At 38.0% G+C, this 23652-nt stretch overlaps 2 long non-coding RNA genes across 2 annotated transcripts in view; one reads left to right on the top strand and one right to left on the bottom strand.

Moving 5' to 3' along the window:
* Nucleotides 1–23652, bottom strand: part of LOC111092883 — a 91605-nt gene that overhangs the window by 39035 nt on the left and 28918 nt on the right. The window lies entirely within an intron of this gene.
* LOC119866312 lies at nt 10092–18480 on the top strand. Its single transcript, XR_005379648.1, has 3 exons — nt 10092–10200; nt 17717–17802; nt 18373–18480. It is a non-coding gene; the product is annotated as an uncharacterized LOC119866312 (long non-coding RNA).

A 23652-nucleotide genomic window follows, 5' to 3' on the forward strand; every position in this document is an offset into this window, starting at 1 on the left:
GAAAGTGTGGTATAATCCTAAAAGCCATCTACGAAAAGCCCACAGCAAATATCATTCTCAATGGGGAAACACTGAGAGCCTTTCCCCTAAGATCAGGAACACGATAGGGATGTCTACTCTCACCACTGCTATTCAACATAGTACTGGAAGTCCTGGCCTCAGCAATCAGACAACAAAAAGACATTAAAGGCATTCGAATTGGCAAAGAAGAAGTCAAACTCTCTCTCTTCGCAGATGACATGATACTGTACTTAGAAAACCCAAAAGACTCCACCCCAAGATTGCTAGAACTCATACAGCAATTTGGCAGTGTGGCAGGATACAAAATCAATGCCCAGAAATCAGTGGCATTTCTATACAGTAACAATGAGACTGAAGAAAGAGAAATTAAGGAGTCAATCCCATTTACAATTGCACCCAAAAGCATAAGATACCTAGGAATAAACCTAACCAATGAGGTAAAGGATCTATACCCTAAAAACTACAGAATGCTTCTGAAAGAAATTGAGGAAGACACAAAGACATGGAAAAACATTCCATGCTCATGGATTCGAAGAATCAACATTGTGAAAATGTCAATGTTACCCAGGGCAATTTACACATTCATTGCAATCCCTATCAAAATACGATGGACTTTCTTCAGAGAGTTGGAACAAATCATCTAATATTTGTGTGGAATCAGGAAAGACCCCAAATAGCCAGGGGAATATTGAAAAAGAAAACCAGAGCCAGGGGCATCACAATGCTGGATTTCAAGTTGTACTTCAAAGCTGTGATCATCAAGACAGTGCAGTATTGGCACAAAAACAGACACATAGATCAATGGAACAGAATAGAGAACCCAGAAATGGGCCCTCAACTCTATGGTCAACTAATATTTGACAAAGCAGGAAAGACTATCCACTGGAAAAAGGACAGTCTCTTCAATAAATGGTGCTGGGAAAATTGGACAGCCACATGCAGAAGAATGAAACTAGACCACTCTCTTACACCATACACAAAGATAAACTCAAAATGGATGAAAGATCTAAATGTGAGACAAGAATCCATCAAAATCCTAGAGGAGAACACAGGCAACACCCTTTTTGAACTTGGCCACGGCAACTTCTTGCAAGATACATCTATGAAGGCAAAGGAAACAAAAGCAAAAATGAATTATTGGGATTTAACCAAGATAAAAAGCTTCTGCACAGCAAAAGAAACAACAAAACTAAAAGACAACCTATGGAATGGGAGAAGATATTTGCAAATGATATATGAGATAAAGGACTAGTATCCAGATCTATAAAGAACGTATTAAACTCAACACCCAAGAAACAAACAATTCAATCATGAAATGGGCAAAAGACATGAACAGCAATTTCACCAAAGAAGACATACACGTGGCCGACAAGCACACAAGAAAATGCTCCACATCACCTGCCATCAGGGAAATACAAATCAAAACCACAATGAGATACCACCTCACACCAGTGAGAATGGGGAAAATTAACAAGACAGGAAACAACAAATGCTGGGGAGGATGTGGAGAAAGGGAAACCCTCTTGCACTGTTGGTGGGAATGTGAACTGGTGCAGCCACTCTGGAAAACTGAGTGGAGGTTCCTCAAAGAGTTAATAGACCTGCCCTACGACCCAGCAATTGCACTGCTGGGGATTTACCCCAAAGATACAGATGCAGTGAAACGCCGGGACACCTGCACCCCAATGTTTATAGCAGCAATGTCCACAATAGCCAAACTGTGGTAGGAGCCTCAGTGTCCATCAAAAGATGAATGGATAAAGAAGATGTGGTCTATGTATACAATGAAATATTACTCAACCATTACCCACCATTTGCTTCAACGTGGGTGGAACTGGAGGGTATTATGCTGAGTGAAGTAAGTCAATCGGAGAAGGACAAACATTATATGGTCTCATTCATTTGGGGAATATAAAAAGTAGTGACAGGGAATAAAGGGGAAAGGAGAGAAAAATGAGTGGGAAATATCAGTGAGGGTGACAAACCATGAGAGACACTCAACTCTGGGAAACGAACAAGGGGTGGTGGAGAGAGAGGTGGGTAGGGGGATGGGGTGACTGGGTGACGGGCACTGAGGGGGGCACTTGACGGGATGAGCACTGGATGTTATGCTATATTTTTGGCAAATCAAACTCCAATAAAAAATATACAAAAAAAAAAGAATCAGATAAAACTTTTCAAACTAAAAAAAGAAAGCTAATACAGAACAGGAGTAGGAGGCAAGGCCAGGCTCTATAAAACAGAGCTCTCTAACTTTGCTTACTGTACAAATAGAGAGTGATAAGTGATATTCTTTGTCTAGTACATCTGGATAAGGAGAAAACATTGACTGCAGCCACCCAGGCACCCCCAAGCCATATATTCTATAGATGTGGAGGATTGAGGCTTAGACTAGAACTTTCAGTGAGGAAAGTAGCTGGCCAAATGTCAGTTGAAGTTTACTTTGTTTAGAATTCATTTGTTTGAAAAGGGAAGGAGAGGGCTTATTTTAAGTGGTAAGGCTGGACAGAATCAGGAACAGTAGGGACGTATTTCAGTACTTTGTTCAATGACTATTTTCAATGTTTACAAATGTTTGTGTTTTTTCTCTTCAGTACAATCTTGTCTTTTGTAGAAAATGAAGCAATTATGCTACACTGGTGTTTCCGATGACACAAGGTGATTTTAGGTGGTTTACTGACCCAGCATTAAACAACACTGAGCCATGTAGCAAGAAAGGAACTTCTTTCTCTTGCAAATCTTTTAAGTATGTTAAAAGCTCTTTGATTCTTACTAATCTCCATCTTAAATTAAAAAAGCAGTTCTCAGGTTAAAAAAAAAAAAAAAAGAAAGTGTGGTATAAAGGTAGTTGATTTTGAGTAAATAGATCATGGGCATTTTAGAACTCCTGGGCATCCTGTAAGATTCAGTTTCTCTTCTTCAAGAAACTTTCCTTAACTACTCCGCACATAACTCCATCCCCATTGTCCAGCTTAGGTAGCCCTCTCCTGGGTTCTTCTAGCACCCTCCAAGGACTTCTATTGATGCCCTTAACTCATTGTTTTATATCTCTTTATGTGGCCATGTTTTCCATCACACTGCAAATTCCTCAGGGGTACACTCAACATGTTCAAATTTGTCATTTCAGGACCAGGTACACACAAAATAGATGTTCAATAAAAATGTGTTAGAAGGGACGCCTACGTGGCTCAGGGGTTGAGTGTCTGCCTTTGGCTCAGGATGTGATCCTGGGGTCCAGGACCGAGTCCTGCATCGGGCTCCCTATGAGAACCTGCTTCTTCCTCTGCCTATGTCTCTGCCTCTCTCTCTCTCTCTCTCATGAATAAATAAAAATAAAATCTTTTTAAAAATGTGTTAGGAAAAATTCTCAGTTACGGCTGCATATTTTTCACTGATCTTTCTGGCACTGGTGTGGCTTTGTGGGAATTCCCATGAAAGGTTATCTATCTCTGATAATGTACTAACACACAGTAGATGTGACATGAAGTTGAGCTGGCAAGTTCTCAGCCTTGAGCACACGGGGTGCCTCATGATGGTCTGACAGCATTGACACTTGAGATATTTTTCATCATCATACAATGCTTACCATTTGAAACCCTTCAATTGTATTCATTGTTCTTTGTGACTATTTGTTCTTGATGACCATAATAACTTTCTTGCTTGGGGGAATCATCATGCTTCAGAGAGACATTTGTTATTTTTATTATTGAAGAATTTTAAAATAGAAAATACCATCATACGTCATCTGATCACACAATTCTTTGACATCCCTGAGAAATATGTTCAGAACTCCAGCTACATGAAGGGGGTGGGGGCTGAACCATCAGATAGGTTATTCACTAGTGAAATGATTCCCATGTATGAATCTTACACCAAGGCACTCTAGATTTGTGCCAGGTAAGTCACGTTTCATTTTCACAGCAATGTGATAGAGGTATCATCCCCACTCAAAAATGGCATGTATCTTAGACCTTTGGGTCCCTCACAAATAATTCTAACCACAAATGCTAAGATAGCAAATATGGAGACTATACAGGTCTGACAATGGCAAAACTCAATAGCTGCTGCATGCTTTAAGAATCTTCTGCAGTGTAGGGGCACCTGGGTGGCTCAGTCGGTTAAGCATCAGACTCTTGGTTTCGGCTCAGGTCAAGTTCTCAGGGTCGTGGGATCCAGCCCCATGTCTGGCTCCATGCTAAGTGCAAAATAGGCTTGGGATTCATCTTCCCCCTGCCCCTCATCCCCTCAAAATATATAAAAATCTTAAAAAAGAATAAGACTTTCTGCAGTGTAATGCCTTTGCTGTTGACCATAGGAAATGAAACAGGTGTTTTTAATGGAGTAAATCAGAGGGCCAGATTTATTTAAAATATCACAGAACTTTTAATCCAAGAAAATCCTTATCCTCGTTAATACTACCATTGGTGAAGCTAATTAGGATTACAATTAACCTTACAATTTTACAGATTTTACAATTTGGCCTTTTCAAAGGCCACCTTCTGCAAGAGGCAATGCCACATGCAATAATAATCGGGGAGCTGAAGACCAAGGGAAATTCAGTGTTCCTGCACTGATATTTTACACTTCTGGTTTTTGAGTTCTGAATGAGATCTTTTGCATCACTTTTTGGGTTTTGTTTTGGTTTCAATCAGTAGTCTTAAACTTCTCACAAACTATGTCATGAGATTAAAATTCCTTATCTCCTCATAAAAATTATGATCAGTGTGTTTTATTGTGTGGGAATTATACCTCAATAAAAACAGAATTCCTTATCACACAAGAACAAAAAATTATGTTTCTAGGTTAAGTAGGATGAGATGCTGCAGCTCCAAGTTTGCTTGTTTGTTTTAGTATAAACATGAATAATAAATTCATAGCTCTGTTTAGAAAAGTGAACTACACTCTGCTTATATGTTTTCAAATGTTCAAAGGTAAACAAGGGGAAGCCCTTCTAAAAATCACTTCTCTAGATGGGGCAAGACAGGAAAGGACAGGATCTAGCACTGACATTTCATTCACGTTTTGTGTTAAGCAATTGCTAGAAAGGAGGAGTGTTTAAGAGAGTGAAAATCATGAATAAATCTTTTCCAATTGGAAAGAAACCATTATAGCTTTTTACGGAGATCTGGGGAGTAGCCAATAAGATGAACTTTCTTCATCATCTATGGTTATGACCAGAAGTAGGAAAGGAAGTAGAAAACTCTGTGTGTGTGTGTGTGTGTGTGTTTATTTTAAGAATCAAGTGGAAAAGGAGGAAAGGATTGGCTTAGATAACCTGTCAGATTCCTTACAAATTATAAATTCTATGTGTCCTGTAGAGGTAAATATGTGAAACGAAAAAAAAAAAAAAAACCAAAACTAATATAAAAAATAGTGAAAAGGAATAAAGGGGGAAGGAGAGAAAATGAGTGGGAAATATCAGTGAGGGTGATGGAACATGAGAGACTCCTAACTCTGGGAAACAAACAAGGGATGGTGGAAAGGGAGGTGGGTGGGGGGTTGGGGTGACTGGGTGACAGGCACTGAGGGGGGCACTTGATGGGATGAGCACTGGGTGTTATGCTATATGTTGGCAAATTGAACTCCAATTAAAAAATATACAACCCCCCCAAAAACTAAACAAATTAAAAAAAAAAACACCAAATAAGGAGAAAAATTATCATCTCTCAGGTGTTTACTAGGAAACAGATGAACCCTCCTGGTAACTTTACCAGATAAGTACAATTATTTCTACATTACAGATGAAGAAATTAGCATTTAAAGAGATTTAATAACTTAGCCAAGTTCGTCCAATGAAAGGCAAGGCTGGGTTTCAATTTGACATTTGGCTGACTCCAAAGCCTGTCCTCTCCCCCACAGTCCATCTGGCTTTGAACCCCAAAGCCATCCTCAGATATGGGAAGCAATTCCAGCCTGTCCACTATTTGTTATGTAGCCAAAATGTTCTCTGCCAGCAGATGAGATGCAGTGGGCTGAAGTTGCCAGGTAAGATTGCCATGGTGTTTTAGGAATATTTCAACCCTGTGGGTCTCTAGTATGGAGCATCACTGCTTCAATTTGCCAGCTGAATGCAGTACAGCAATTCTTTAACCTAAAGAGAGACAACTCCAGAATAGTAGCTCCTTACAAATTAGTCTGTCTTATTATTTTATATGGACCACCTGCTTATGTTAGCACTTAATATCTGAAAAATAGACACATGATCTGCACTAGCCACAATATTTTACTTCAGGAATAAAAGTTTATACACAAATACTCTTTTCTCTCTGTTTAACATAAGTGTCCAAATGCTCGGTTGAAACCGCCCTTCTCAGTAAGAAAAGCAAGAGAAGGCTGGAAAACATTCACATTCCAGGGACCGCAGAGGGCCCATGAACAAACAGCCCAGTTGGAAATTGGCCAGATGGGACAAAGATCTTAAACATTAAGTCCATTCATATTCTATTATTTGTCATCACAACCACATTACTTTTTTCTTCTTCATAAACAATTCTTTACTCCATAACATTTTCTGTTAACCTCCCAATAATGTAACTTATCATGACCTCTCAGCCCTGTAACATATTTGCTATAGAAAATTACATTTTTCACTAAAGTGATATAGCACTTGCTATAGGATTCTGATTTTGCTCAAACTGAGTGCTATAGAAATTCACAAGCCTTGTGTTAATTACTATATTATTATGTAGAACTTTCAGTTATTAATTCACTCAACAAATACAATTCAAAAATCTAGTCTGAGTCTGGATACAGCAGTGAATAAAGCAAAGTCCATGGATTTCATATACTAGGGGGTGCTAGACAATAAAGAAATAAATACATGCATAATAAAATATCAAGTGGTTGTAAGCACCCTGAAGAAATATCATTTAAGGCAAGTCTATGAAAGATGATAAAGGGAGTTATTTTAGACTGTGGTTGAGGAAGGCTTCCTTGAGAAGGAGCATTTGAGTATAAACCTAAATCAAAATATGAGAATAATCCCTGTAACTCTCAGGAGGAAGAGCATCCCAGGCAGAAAAATAGCAACTACAAAGTCTTGCAGCTTTTCGTTAGAAGGTTTTTGTAATGACACTCTCTTGTGATTGTAGATATTAAAACTGCCTATTAGAGTTCTGATCCAAAGTCAAAATGAAGCCTCATTTTTCCCATAGTAAATACATGTATATATACAGAGGTACATAAAAATGTATACATTTGTAATAGTGTTATAGTTTGAGGTACTACAACACAAGGCATGAGTCAGGATTCTCCAAAGAAACATAACCAATGGGATGTGCATATATCCAGAAAGAGATTTATTACAAGGGATTGGCTCATGCAATTATGATGGCTGGCAAATCCAAAGCTGCAGAGTGGGCTGGAAGGTCTGAGACCCAGGAGAGCTGATGACACAGCTCCAGTCTGAAGGCCAGCAGGTAGAGACCCAGAAAAGTCAATGGTGCAGATGGAGTCCCAAGACAGTCTGTTGAAGATTTCCCTCTTGCTTGGGGAGGCCAGTCTTTAAAGTTCTATTCAAGTCATCAACTGATTAGATGAAGCCCATCTGCATTGTGGACTACAATATATTTTACTCAAAGTTCACTTAATTAAACGTTAATTTACTTCAAAACACCTTTTAAGTTGACATGTAAAATTAACTATCACAGGCAGTATAGTTACTAAGGCAACAGAAAATTATTGTGGGAGGGCAGGGTGAGCTGACATCAGGCGGATGTGCAGAGGGATGCCACTTAGCTACAAACACTCACTTGGTAGAATATGGGTGGGTTTTAGTCCCAGTTTCACTGCATTAAGTACTAGGTGTTCACTTAAGGGGCACAGTTGGAAAATCGAAGCAGCAGCATTGCTCTAAGAGAGATGTGTTCATATGGTAGGACCAAAGTCAGCTTGACTAAGGGTCAAGCAGGAGATTGGGTAAAGTACCAGGACCACCATTAAACTCATCTGGCTCCAGGGAAGACCATATGGTTAGCACCAGGCAGGGTACTGGGCGGGTTAACTTATGAGAACAAAAGAGAGAACCTAAGTAAAACCCCATTCCTCTGCTCAGAGCCAATCCAGAGCTGAGAGGGAAGAGAGGGTGGACAATTAGTTAAGGGCTCCTCAGAGGCCCAAACCTGGCACCTCATCTTGGTCCTGGTTGGAGATATGTGTGGCTCAGGGAAGGTCTAAATTATGGAATCCTAGGTCCCTAGGTCTGGGAATGGAATCCTAGGTGAAGCCATATGGTAAAGTTAGCTTTGATGAAGTAGAGAAAACAGAAGTAGAGAAAATGAGGAGGTGGGGAACACTGATCTGTCGAAATTAGAAGCCGACATGAATAGTCTTGTTCCTGTGGATAAGTAGCCTTCTAACAATTCTCAGTACTGCATTAGGAAAACATTTGTCCACCAAAATCTGCTGAGTCATCCTCACTGCAGGAATACTCCTCATCTGTCACACATTCTGACACACAGAAAGTGGTGCCTTCATTCTATAATCTCAAATCAACAAAAAGAAAGAGGCAAAAATTCCAGTTTCACTCACTTAGCGAAGATCCAAATAGTTCAGAGCAGCATTTCCTAAAAGCAGGGAAGAGTTCACTGTGCTTTATCAAACAAATGCGCGAGAAATTCTTGGCTTACTTCAAGGCCACATTATATGAAAGATAAATCTAGAAAGCATCTATTTTAGCAGCTAAGAAAAATGTGAGAGATTTATTTGTATAACAGAGCTTTTTGGGGAGCTACTATTAATAATGTAGCTGATTCCTGTTATCAATCAATGTATTCATCCAAAAGCAAAATATCTTCTAAATCAAAATATAGTGTATCTCTTTGGACAAGATCTACTTTCCTACTTCCAAGTTCACAGTGATAAAGCATGATGGATTAGTTAGCTTCTTAAGAAATGGTTTAGGGGATTCCTGGGTGGCGCAGCGGTTTAGCGCCTGCCTTTGGCCCAGGGCGCGATCCTGGAGACCCGGGATCGAATCCCACGTCGGGCTCCCGGTGCATGGAGCCCGTTTCTCCCTCTGCCTATGTCTCTGCCTCTCTCTCTCTCTGTGTGACTATCATAAATAAATAAAAATTTTAAAAAAATAAAATAAAATAAAATAAATGGTTTAAAAGGGTTTTTTTTTTTTTTTTTTTAGAGGAAACTCACTTGATGGAATAGTCACCTTTCTCCACTTTTAAGTGTGCACACACTTACTTTCTAGAACCTAAGAGGGAAAATATTAATGGGTTAATAAAATATAGGAAAGGTCCTATGTTTTTAAATTGTTCAAATATCTGTGTTTTTCTGTGTTTTCTGTACACCTATTTTCTCTATTTCATGGTTTGGAGAAAGCATTCCTAAAAGGACTGTTTTCCATCAGATGACATCAGCCTATATCTCTTACATGTATATACAAGACAGGAACCTTTATATGATTCATATGAGGCTCAAAATCACATTAAAGAGAAGAGTGAATCCCCAACATATTAATTAGTCCCTTTAAGAATTTTAAGTGTCTAGAAACAAAGAATGAAATGGTTCGTCCAACGACTTTTGACTTCAATTATTCTTACATGAAGACATTATCGTAATGAAGACCTAAATCTTGGGAGACAGAAAACTAGAGTCTGCTACCGGAGTCATCCAAATCAAAAAAGGATAGTAGCCAGGGCACCTAGGTGGCTCAGTTGTTGAGCATCTGCCTTTGGCTCAGGTCATGATCTCAGGGTTCTGGGATTGAGTTCTGCATCAGGCTCCCCTCAAGGAGCCTGCTATTCCCTCTGCATATGTCTCTGACTCTCTGTGTGTCTGTCATGAATAAATAAATAAAATCTTTGAAGAAAGAAAAAAGGATGGTAGTCAACTGGAATGGAGAGGAAATCACAGTGTTTCTCCCAGTGGATTCCTTTTTGATACTGAATTGTAATTTCCTCCTGTTGTGAACTAAGCTAAGCTAGTTTGGCTATCTAAAAACAGTCAAAGCCTTTGTAAAAGCCTTTGGCCATAAAAGCCAGATGGGATGTAACAATGAAAGCAAGTCTTAGATAAGATTCTGCTGGAATGCAAACATTTATGAGCAACTAGATAGAACCCTGCACCACCTGTTCCTGGAAGCTTAAGAGTCACCCTCTGTCTTGGGCTTTTTAGGAGAAACTTGCATGACAGATTTACTCTGAAGAGGATGTCCAGTACTGTGAGGTAGCATCAGCTTACCTTCTAGTCTTTTCTGCAGGGAAATATTCAAACAGAGCTCAGTTCTAGCTCCATAAGGCTGCTGGACCTGCCAGAGCTGGATCTTTTTCATTTAAGGCCAATAATGTCCATACATTCCTTTTGGCCAACCACTTAGTTTGACCACTACTTATTTCAACAATATAAGATTATTTTCTAATAATTCTCATGCTGAAGAACAAGGCTCTGATATGAATTTTGACAACAATATTGAAAGTGCTTGTGTAGACTCTTTAATAGTTTTCTGTAACAACTTGGCTAGGATATAGTGTCCAATTGTTTGGTTAAACACCAGTCTAGATATTGCTGTGTAGTTATTTTCTATATGTAATTCACATTTATAATTAGCAGGTAAGTGGGCTTCATCTAATCAGCTCAAGCTCTTAAAAACAAAGACTGGGGTTTCCCAAGGAAAAAATAATTTTTCCGCAAGACTCCTACATAGAAACCCTGCTGTTTGAGTTTCTGGTGTGCCCTAAAGTTTCAAACTTGCCAGCCCCCATGAACACCATGAATTGAGCCCTAAAATAAATCTTTCTTACACACACACACACACACACACACACACACAGTTTGTTTTTCTGAAGAACCCACATTAACATAAGATCCCTAAGGAACAGAGACTCCTGATTTGGGTACTTTAAGGGCTAACTAACCACCTCTAGAGTGTATATTATAGGTCACTTAATCTCACACACATTCAAAGTAAATTACTACCCAGATAATATGTCACCTTGTTCTGTGAGTGTCTTCCCCCATCTACCTTCTATTTTTTTTTTCCTCATTTGAAATGATCAGTTAAATAGACACAGAAATAACTTCTCTCCCATACACCTTTCTGGTTATGCTTATGAAGCTCCCAAAAGATTCACTCAAGATCTTGAGAACTTACTCTAATAACTGTAAATATGTGAAGAGTTATGTAGGGTGATAGTTTTGCTTTCTATGGGTAAGCTGTCATGCAACGTAGTAGTGAGTAAGCTAGCTATTCTAGGTGAAATTCTCCTCCTTCAATTATACCATATCATGAATATACATACCTCTCATTTCATTAGAAGCCTTCAGAGCCGCAATCCTCACTACAGCAAAAAACAACATGTACATTTATAGCCTCTGCTTCTACTGTTAGTATAATAAATGATGTGTTCAGAAATCAGAGTGAGGAGTGAGATTCTGTGAGTCTGTTTCTAGTTCTGAACACTCATGGTTTTCATTTCACTGTGGCTCACTAGACAGCATGTAAAACTGTAAAAGAAATTATTCCAAAGGAATCCATATTTAAGTGTTTTTTTTTTTAAAGGGATATCTCTTTGAAGTACTTTGTCATTGTTTTCAAAAGTAGGAATGTGGCAAGTGAGAATTTTTTTCGATATTGTGTGAAAATCCACCTAATTTATCTACTGCTTTCAAATATGTGGGTCAACATATCCCTAAGAAAGTAACGCAAAATACCAATCCTTTAAAAAGCCTCTAAAATGGGTTATATATGGTTAAATATCACCCTGTAAAAGTTTAGAAATGCTTTTTACTATACACATCCCTACCTCCACCAGAAATTCCAAAGCATACAGCAAAGGCCATGAAGCCCTTCAGTAGAGAATTTTGTTTAATTTTGTTAAGCCTAATGTTTCTGAAATGCATTTGATAACAGAATCTTTACTTTGAGTAACTTCCCTTAGCAGTCCATAAAATGTGAGAGCATACTTTGAAAAATGTGGACATAAACTATTCCAGACAGAATGAGGTTAAAAAGATAAGTTTCCACATTAAGAGATTCTGTTAACTTCTCTCAAGAAGTCATCTCAGTATCTGGCAAACAGAAGATCTTTCTGTATCTGAGATAAATCTTTCATGCTACATTTTAAACATTCCCTGCTGTTGTGTACTCTGTGGAGAAGAACAGCTGGGCACCATTCTCCATGTGAGAAATCATTTTTCATTTAGAGACCTTTATTAGGACATCTATCTACCTTCTTTGCCACAAGAATAAGTGCAATGATTAAATCTTTCTTAGATATTTATCTTCCACAAGTGTTAACTATCTTTGCGGCTCTACTTGGAATCATCTATTTTCTCCATTACATTTTTAAGTTAGACAGACCATATATGTAGTTACTCTATTAGAAATATGACCTGGACTTAGGACCATCGTGCTTACAGATTACTGTGGAGTAATACCTTGTGTGGAAATTGAGTCTAAAAGTCAGCGGGTTATATCAAATAAAGTAGTTGGCTTCTTCTCAGAGGCAATGTTGTATGACAAATGCATATCTTTAAACACTATCCGTTCACCACAGCAAGATGCTCGCACCATGAGGACTCATGAGAATGGAACTGACCAAGATGGGAATGAATTGGTATCTCAGTGAGGGCAACAATAAGAATTCTATCCACACTGTTGAATTCATTACTTTCCTCTTTTTCCATTGTTTTGCTTTTGATTTTTTAAATCAATATAGTATAATTGAATTTGTGTAAATGTACCTATGATGTGAATAACTGTCAAAATGCATTTGATTATCACTGTAGTTAAGTTTTTAAGGAAAGAGGAGTCTTTATTATTTGTTTTATTTTGTTTCAATAAACATTCAACAAACAATTTCTGTAGACAAAGAGTGGGTGAACTATTGGGCAAAAAATAACTACGACCCAACCTCTGGCTTCAGACTTCATCTATGATGAAGATAAGCATAAATAAAGCCAAAATCAAAATAAGACTATATTAAGTATCATAATATTATAGAAAGGGAAGAAATTCATTCTGCTTAAATCATGGAAGAATGTTACAGCAAGAAGTGCCTTTTGAATCAGGTCCTGCACAAGAAACAGGATTTCACTATATAGAAAAATGCATGTGTGCATGTGTGTAAATATATAGTGTGTGTGTGGGGGGGGGTGGATTTTATGCCAATGGAGCAAAAGACAAGTAGATATAAAATGGGTATTTTGTGTCAGAAAAATCCCATAATCTGGAACTGTGCTCCTTGTGTGGAAGGAACACATTTCATTCACTCCACCATGGATATGATATAAACAAGTCATTCCCCTACCAAGAATTCGTTGTGGTTTCTGTTCTCCATGAAGTCCATATTCCCTAGTGGAACATTCGGGGTCCTTCCCAGCCTGGCTTCAGCCATCTTTCCCATTTCAGTTCTTGGAAGTAGGGCAAGACAAGCTCCTCAAGGCCGTATTCTTTTTATTTGCAACACTCAGCATAATATCTGGTATTTTGTCTCATACTTTACCACTGTGTTTTTCTTGCCAAGGCATTGCCCTGCATATATATATATTCCTCTTTACTACCATAAAAGATATTCTGCTTCACTTGAATACTTTGTCAGTTTCATAGTAGTTTTTCATCTCCATCAAGTTCTCTGTGAGGATCTTCATATAGGGCAGTATATATAGCTATATATATATATGTATATATGTAGCTGCTAACTGCAACTAGTCTGCTATTCAGATGCCCAGCCTCTGCCTTTGAGAGACACAGAAAGTACAAGTGGCACATGGATGATGAAGGGAAATAATGGACAGGAACCTTCCACTTCACTTCTTTTGTGTAAGTCTTCTTGGAAACTTTACTAGTCTCAGTATTAGTATTCCTAGTAATACAGGGTTATTGATCATTCATTCACCCAAGCTATATGCATCTAATACCAAATAAATGCAGGTTTTATTCTAGGCTCTTTGGGCTATATCAACAAGCAAAATAGGGGAAGATTCCATGCTAACATTCTACTTGGGAAACAAGATCATCAGGGAAACATAATAAGCAATAAATATAAATAAATTATGCATCATGTTAGAAGGTAATAAGTGCTATGAAAAAAACTATAAATTGAACAGATAAACAGTACCTGGAGGGTATCATGGGCCAGGATGAGTTGCAATTAAATATGATGGGTCAACCTGCTCAACATCATTAATTATAATGAAAATGAAAATTAAACTCACCATGAGATTCTACTTCATGCTTACTAAATTGGCTAAAATGAAAATGTCTGATACGAGCAAATATTGATTAGGAAACTGAAACTCATGTTGCTATGGAAACGTAAAAGGGACAAGGACTTAAGAAAACTGTCTGAGGTAATGATAGTGACTAGAACTAGAATGATAGTGGTAGAGGTTAAAAGATTGAATGCATTTTAAGGAAAGAGACAAAAGGCTTTATGATGAATTAAATGTATTATGTAAGAGAAAGAGGAGTCTATGCCAATCCAAGATTTTTGGTTTGAAAAACTGGAACGGTAGGTTTGTGATTAATAGGTGGGAAAGATTTCAGGAAGTATACAGATTGGGGATGCAGATATCAGAAGTCCAGTTCTGGACATATTAAACATGAATTGCATATTTTTATAACCACTAGGAGACATAATTTAGACCATTTTACATGAGTTGGAAGTTTGGAGAAGTCCAAGCAGAAGACCTAATGTTGAGGTTGACACTATCCAGATGGTATTGAAAGCCATGAGACTAGGAGGAGATCACCATAGAGATAAAGACAAAGAAGATAATTCACAGGCTAGAAGAAGCCCATGGATTAGCCTTAGACTATTACAATATTTAGAAGTAAGGGAAATGCAGAAGTGACTGAAAAATGGTGTTCAGTGAGGCAAAAGGAAACTCTAAATGAGAGTGAGGACAAATGAAGAAAGTGTTTCAAGGAGGAAGAAAAAAGTTAACACAGTTGAATAAGCTGAAAGAATAATATGAGGCTTAGAACTGACCACTGCATTTGAAGATGTGATTCTTGATCACCTCAGTAAAAGTTACTATCAAGAAACGGTAAAAATAGAAGCCTATCTGGAAAGCATTGAAGAAACAAGAGAGGTATAAAAGCAATATGTGTATATAATGGTTATGAATTTTTTCAGTGGAAAGAGAATTTAGAAATGAGGTGGTAGTTGAAGAGAAACGTGAGATCAAGTGAGGGTTTGGATGGGTGGGTGGATGGATGAGGACAGCTGGTCACCTCTACTGAGAAAAAAGCCTTCAAATCACCCTTCCAGTGGGGTTCCATTGCTTCACACCATGAGGAAAAGATATATCATTGTTTTGGTCATTATTAGGCAAGTCAGATCTCCTCATGTACCCCTAACCCCACTTAATATTCTCCCCTTATAAGTAGGCCATATGATTGTAAAGTGCATAATAAAAATACCCCCAAACCTCAAGACACCTTGTAAGAATGTAATAAAAAACCAATACCAAACAAATTACTCATAAATAAAATTCAATGATGTTTCTTATTGTTATGCAGGGAAAACACATGAGGAGATATAGGAAATAAAGAACTGTAAAAAAAATTAGACCCAATGACATTAATTCTGCCAATCAAAATTAGACTGGCTATTTTTCTGATTTATGTCACTATTTATTACAAACAAACATGTTTAGTCTGGCTTAAATCTGCAAGAGTCATAAAGGAAACCTGAACACATTTTCAGACTATGGTCTTCCTGGGGTATAACATTAACTATTCATAGAAGAAAATGGAGTAATCAGCCTTCATAGTTTTAATTCCCTTTATCTCTACTGTACATACATTCCAATGGAGTGATTATTCTAATCACAATGGTCAACAACAAATTAGGTCATTTAAAAATTTTATGCTAACAAAGGACTGAATTCAATGCTAAATTCTTAAGTGATTGTTTGCATGATGTAACATAGGTTTAAATTCAGTCTTAATGCAGGTCGAAGAGGAGTAGTAGGAGGATATGATGGAAAGGCACAGAACAAACCAAATTCTATGCACAAATTCTCACTGTGACTCGCTTTAAAGGGCACAATCCTTAGAAGATGCAACCTGAGTTCTTTTGTGATAATTAGAAGCTAAGCTTGAGGTCTCAAATTTCTAATGCTATGAAAAAACATAAATTTCAAACAATCCATATATTCAATCTGCAGTTTTTCCAGAGAAAAGTTAATATAGCTTAGTGTTTTTACCCAATTCTGTGCAATATCTTATAAAATTTAAATATCTAGGGTGCCTGATGGCCAAGTCTGTCAATCGTCCAACTCTTGGTTTTAGCTCAGGTTGTGATCTCAGGGTTGTGAGATCAAGCTACACATTGGGCTTCATGCTTAGTGGGGGGGTCTGCTTACAGTTTCTCTCTCTTTCTCCCTCTGTACCCTCTCACTGACCATTCTCACACATGCTCACTGTATCTTTAAAATAAATAAATAAATCTTTTTAAAAAATATAACTATCTATTCTTTGGGTCTCCTACCTATGCTAACCTTCCAAGTACTTTATGGGATTTTTTTTTTTAATGAGGAGACTTGGGACATCTGGGTGGCTCAGTGGTTGAGCATCTGCCTTTGGCTCAGGGCATGATCCTGGGGTCCTGGGATGGAGTCCTGCATCTGGCTCCCCACAGGGAGCTTGCTTCTCCTTCTGCCTGTGTCTCTGCCTCTCTTTGTGTGTCTCTCATGAATAAATAAATAAAATCTTCAAAAAATGAGGATACTTGATCTGTAACTCTCTGTATACTCCTGAATCTCTGATTTCAGTTGATACCACTAAACCCCTGACTCACTGTGCTACATCCCATTGCTTCCTTATTGCTGCTGAATATGTCAGCTATCCTCCTTCCTCAGGATCCTGGTACCTAACTTTCCTCTGCCTAGAATGCTCTTCCCTCAACAATCTAAGTGGCTCATTCCCACAGTCCCTTCTAGACTGTACCATGTCTCATCTTACTTGAAAGCTCTGTCTTAATATCTACACAGTATTTATCTACACTTAATTTTAATACAGACACACAATTTTATTTATTAATTATTCCCCTCTACTATAATCTAACTCCATGAGGCCAGAATCTGTGTTTTGTTCACTGCTCTAATCTCAGAAACTAGGTAAGTACTCAGCCCGAACTAGGCACTCAACAAATGTTAAATGAATGAAGAAAGACTAGAAAGAGTAGCTGCCCTCCCTCTACTGGTCAAGGTGAATTTGGCATACCTAGAATGAAAGAAATAATATGCTTGATCCTCTGGATTTTGTGTATATGCTTTCTCCTCTCCAATAAAAAATACACTTACTGGTAGTAGACCTCCAACCTCTCAACATTTAAGAAAATGGGAAAAGTTATAAGATAAATTTAACCCAATACTTACTGAATACAGTGAGCATGTTAATGAGAAACTTCCAGGCCAACAAAGTCGTGGTTATTTTGCTGACAATTCTGCATACATTTCTTTCATTGTGTGTGTGTGTGTGTGTGTGTGTGTGTTTTCTGAACACAAAAGAATGTTCATACAAGCAAGACCTCTGTTTTCTTATAAGTTCACTCCCTGCTAGATGATAAATAGAGTCAGAGTCCTTAAGATCATTGCCTTAGTAACTAATCATTGCACATGAAAAATAATATTGTCGGAAATAACAATTGAGACAGGAAACAACTGGCCTCAAGAGGTTGCTAAGTAGTAGGAAAATCTGATTTTTAACAGCTGATTTCTATCTCTTTTCCAGTACATAAACAGACCAAAAAGGAAAGAAGCCACAAAAATAGGAGATAGAAGCCAAACCTCTGTCTTCAACCTCTAGAAGAACAAAAGGTAGAGTATAAATTGCCTCCAAGGATTGCCTGAAGCATTAGGTAATATTTGCAAAGACTTTTTAAGATGAAAGCTATCAGAGAAGGGTGAAATCCTACTATCTCAATAACTGGAATGCTATTCTTTTTTTTTTTTTTCATGCTGCATTACAAATTCTTTTAAAAATACTCCACCAAAAGAAAAGCCTTAACAACCTTCCATAGGGGAAATTTCCATTCATCCAACCAGAGTTAACCAAGACTGGGGAGAGCCAGGACATGCCTTCTGTGAGTCTACTTCTATCACAAAGGTCCATATTTGAAACACCTGAACAAGATGACAGCCTATGGGGAGTCAGCACTCTAATTTGTTGGAAGAGAGTCAAGGAGACCACTTACTAACATATCAATCCAGTGCTCCACTACATTTGCTTCTGCAGGTTAATAACAATATAACAGATGTACTATACCAGGAGTTTAGGCCAGATACTAATAATTCATAACCATCCCCCAGATGTCATGATGCTATTTAGTTTTAGTTTCTGTAAATCAGTGTTTATTCAAAGTATGTTTCCTCTACCACCAATAACAGAATGATCTGGGAACACATTAGAAATGCAGATTCTCAGGCCTCGTGCTAGATCTACAGAATCCAAATTTGGAGATGGAGTTCAACATGGTCTGTATCAAGCACTCCAGGTGATTCTGATGCATTGCTTTATAAATTATAGTTTACATTTTAAAAAAGATCTGGCTATTAAAATCCCACTGGACAGAATAATCGGCTTATTACTAATTTATTTATTTATTTATTTATTTATTTATTTATTTATTTATTCAGCCAATGTATATTATTTTTTTTTATTGGTGTTCAATTTACTAACATACAGAATAACACCCAGTGCCCGTCACCCATTCACTCCCACCCCCCGCCCTCCTCCCCTTCTACCACCCCTAGTTCGTTTCCCAGAGTTAGCAGTCTTTACGTTCTGTCTCCCTTTCTGATATTTCCCACACATTTCTTCTCCCTTCCCTTATTTTCCCTTTCACTATTATTTATATTCCCCAAATGAATGAGAACATATAATGTTTGTCCTTCTCCGACTGACTTACTTCACTCAGCATAATACCCTCCAGTTCCATCCACGTTGAAGCAAATGGTGGGTATTTGTCATTTCTAATAGCTGAGTAATATTCCATTGTATACATAAACCACATCTTCTTTATCCATTCATCTTTCGTTGGACACCGAGGCTCCTTCCACAGTTTGGCTATCGTGGCCATTGCTGCTAGAAACATCGGGGTGCAGGTGTCCCGGCGTTTCATTGCATTTGTATCTTTGGGGTAAATCCCCAACAGTGCAATTGCTGGGTCGTAGGGCAGGTATATTTTTAACTGTTTGAGGAACCTCCACACAGTTTTCCAGAGTGGCTGCACCAGTTCACATTCCCACCAACAGTGTAAGAGGGTTCCCTTTTCTCCGCATCCTCTCCAACATTTGTTGTTTCCTGCCTTGTTAATTTTCCCCATTCTCACTGGTGTGAGGTAGTATCTCATTGTAGTTTTGATTTGTATTTCCCTGATGGCAAGTGATGCAGAGCATTTTCTCATATGCATGTTGGCCATGTCTATGTCTTCCTCTGTGAGATTTCTGTTCATGTCTTTTGCCCATTTCATGATTGGATTGTTTGTTTCTTTGGTGTTGAGTTTAATAAGTTCTTTATAGATCTTGGAAACTAGCCCTTTATCTGATATGTCATTTGCAAATATCTTCTCCCATTCTGTAGGTTGTCTTTGAGTTTTGTTGACTGTATCCTTTGCTGTGCAAAAGCTTCTTATCTTGATGAAGTCCCAATAGTTCATTTTTGCTTTTGTTTCTTTTGCCTTCGTGGATGTATCTTGCAAGAAGTTACTATGGCCGAGTTCAAAAAGGGTGTTGCCTGTGTTCTTCTCTAGGATTTTGATGGAATCTTGTCTCACATTTAGATCTTTCATCCATTTTGAGTTTATCTTTGTGTATGGTGAAAGAGAGTGGTCTAGTTTCATTCTTCTGCATGTGGATGTCCAATTTTCCCAGCACCATTTATTGAAGAGACTGTCTTTCTTCCAATGGATAGTCTTTCCTCCTTTATCGAATATTAGTTGCCCATAAAGTTCAGGGTCCACTTCTGGATTCTCTATTCTGTTCCACTGATCTATGTGTCTGTTTTTGTGCCAGTACCACACTGTCTTGATGACCACAGCTTTGTAGTACAACCTGAAATCTGGCATTGTGATGCCCCCAGATATGGTTTTCTTTTTTAAAATTCCCCTGGCTATTCGGGGTCTTTTCTGATTCCACACAAATCTTAAAATAATTTGTTCTAACTCTCTGAAGAAAGTCCATGGTATTTTGATAGGGATTGCATTAAACGTGTATATTGCCCTGGGTAACATTGACATTTTCACAATATTAATTCTGCCAATCCATGAGCATGGAATATTTTTCCATCTCTTTGTGTCTTCCTCAATTTCTTTCAGAAGTGTTCTATAGTTTTGAGGGTATAGATCCTTTACATCTTTGGTGAGGTTTATTCCTAGGTATCTTATGCTTTTGGGTGCAATTGTAAATGGGATTGACTCCTTAATTTCTCTTTCTTCAGTCTCATTGTTTGTGTATAGAAATGCCACTGACTTCTGGGCATTGATTTTGTATCCTGCCACGCTACCGAATTGCTGTATGAGTTCTAGCAATCTTGGGGTGGAGACTTTTGGGTTTTCTATGTAGAGTATCATGTCATCAGCGAAGAGGGAGAGTTTGACTTCTTCTTTGCCAATTTGAATGCCTTTAATGTCTTTTTGTTGTCTGATTGCTGAGGCTAGGACTTCCAGTACTATGTTGAATAGCAGTGGTGAGAGTGGACATCCCTGTCTTGTTCCTGATCTTAGGGGAAAGGCTCCCAGTGCTTCCCCATTGAGAATGATATTTGCTGTGGGCTTTTCATAGATGGCTTTTAAGATGTCGAGGAATGTTCCCTCTATCCCTACACTCTGAAGAGTTTTGATCAGGAATGGATGCTGTATTTTGTCAAATGCTTTCTCTGCATCCAATGAGAGGATCATATGGTTCTTGGTTTTTCTCTTGCTGATATGATGAATCACATTGATTGTTTTACGGGTGTTGAACCAGCCTTGTGTCCCAGGGATAAATCCTACTTGGTTATGGTGAATAATTTTCTTAATGTACTGTTGGATCCTATTGGCCAGTATCTTGTTGAGAATTTTTGCATCCATGTTCATCAGGGATATTGGTCTGTAATTCTCCTTTTTGGCGGGGTCTTTGTCTGGCTTTGGAATTAAGGTGATGCTGCCTTCATAGAACGAATTTGGAAGTACTCCATCTCTTTCTATCTTTCCAAACAGCTTTAGGAGAATAGGTATGATTTCTTCTTTAAACGTTTGATAAAATTCTCCTGGGAAGCCATCTGGCCCTGGACTCTTGTGTCTTGGGAGGTTTTTGATGACTGCTTCAATTTCCTCCCTGGTTATTGGCCTGTTCAGGTTTTCTATTTCTTCCTGTTCCAGTTTTGGTAGTTTGTGGCTTTCCAGGAATGTGTCCATTTCTTCTAGATTGCCTAATTTATTTCAGCCAATGTATATTAAATGCCCATCATGTAATAAGCATTGCTCTGGAAGCCAGAGATTCTGCAATGAACAAAACAGACACAAACCCTGACCTTATGGATCTTGCATTCTAGTTGAAGTAGGCAGACAAACAAAATGAGCAAATTATATAATATTTCAGAAAATAAGGGTTGTGGAAGAAATAAAACAATGAAAGGAAGATGAGGCATTGATGAAAAGGGGCATGAGTGCATTTTATTTTCTTAAAGATTTATTTATTTATTTATCTGAGAGAGAAAGAGAGGACAAGTAGGAGGGGCAGAGAGAGAGGGAAAGAGAATCTCAAGCAGACTTGTCACCAAGCACAGAGTCCAACTCTGAGCTCAGTCTCACAACCCAGAGATCATGACCTAAGCCAAAACCAAGAGTTGGCTGCTTAATCAACTGTGCCACCCAGGCTCCCCTGAATGTATTTTATATGAGGTGGTCACAGTCCACAAAATTTGAGCTTTGGGTCATATAACTAATTGATACGTCAGAATTTGTTAGAGGATGGTTTTTCACATTACTTTTCTAAAGCCAATTTATAAACTGATCTAAGAGATACTTATGTCAGGGTTCATTTTAAGTATGTTTTAGATACTTGACAAAAATTTTCAGAAATACACATTACATTTTGTATTCAAATCTTATTTCTAAATTTATCCCTTCTTTACTCCTTTTGTATGTTTTAAATTTTATTTTTAGTACTTAAAATTATATTATTTAACCATTATGTTAAACTAAATGTTTAAAAATTAGACAAGCATGGAAAAATTAATATATGCTAATTTTAGACTTTTGATCCAATTCTCCTAGAGTTGGTAAGCACAGATAAAATAATGCTACAGTTAAAGCGGCCATGATCTTTTAAACTGTGATAAAACCTTTTAAAATGTGGGTCATCAATTAGTAAGCATTAAAAAGAAACAAGATGTTTTATAGTTTAAAAAAGTGGATTCAATTTCGACCCAGACCCCTGGGAAATATGTTACTGAGTTGTTATGGACTGAATTATGTCCCCTTCTATGTTGAAGCCCTAACCCCCAATGTGACTGTACTGTATTCGGAGATGGGGCTTTTCAGGAGGTAATTAAGGTTAAATAAGGTCAAAGGGTTGGACCTAATTCAACAGGACTGGTGTCCTTAGAAGAGGAAAGATACCAGAGCATGCACACGCGCTCTCTCTCTCTCTCACCTTCTCTCTCTCTCCAAGTGCACAAAGGAAAAGCCATATGAGGACCTAGTGAGAAGGCAGCTGTTTGGTAATCCAGGAAGACAGGTCTCACCAAATGCCAACCTCCCCACACCTTGATTTTGGACTTCCAGTCTTGGGAGCTGGAATTTCTGTTGTTTAAACCACCCAGTGTATGGTGTCCTGTCATGGCACTCCAACCTGACTAATACATAAATATAAAAACATCTCCTTTTAGATAAAGAGTTCATTTGAATTTTTTAAAAGATTTTATTTATTTATGAGAGACACAGATTAAGAGAGAGGCAGAGATACAGGCAGAGAGAGAAGTAGACTCCATGCAGGGAGCCTGATGTGGGACTTGATCCCAGGACTCTAGGATCATGCCCTAGGCTGAAGGCAGACGCTCAACCACTGAGCCACTCAGTCGTCCCACCTGAGTTGATTTGAATTTTAAGAAAATTTCCCTTAAGACTCATTACCGATGCGGTTCCCCAAACCATCATGACCACCAGAAGAAAGGTGACTAATTTATGGTCTCCCCTAGAAGAATACTGACCACTTGTGTGTAGTACAAGATAGTGGGCTTGAAAAGTAACCCATACATGTAAGGCCAGGAGATAGCACAAAGATAAAGAATAACTGGAGCACAACTTTTAATCACTTCATTTGTATTAAGTAATATTTAATAAGATAAAGGAGGATAGAATATATTATGTTGATTCATCTAAGTTAATCATCAAATTCATCATTTTTTGGCACATTTTCATGGACAAGTTGCTATATTAGGTGCTGACTATTCAATGGTGTGCTAAAAAAAAGACAGTTTTTAAAAACATGTTAAATAACATACAAACAAATATGTTACAGAAATAACTCCTAAGGAGAAAAATGTGCTATAAAAGCATATGATGGGTTCCTGCCTTGGTCAGATAAGGCTTTCCTAAAAAAGAAGCATTTGAGCTGAGTAGTCAAAGGCCATTCTAAGCTAAGGTGAGCAAATTCTGGGATGGATAGTGTACAGAAAGCCCCATG

The sequence above is a fragment of the Canis lupus genome, chromosome 27 (genome assembly GCF_011100685.1).
Source record: "Canis lupus familiaris isolate Mischka breed German Shepherd chromosome 27, alternate assembly UU_Cfam_GSD_1.0, whole genome shotgun sequence".
In the NCBI taxonomy this organism is placed as follows: Eukaryota; Metazoa; Chordata; class Mammalia; order Carnivora; family Canidae; genus Canis; species Canis lupus.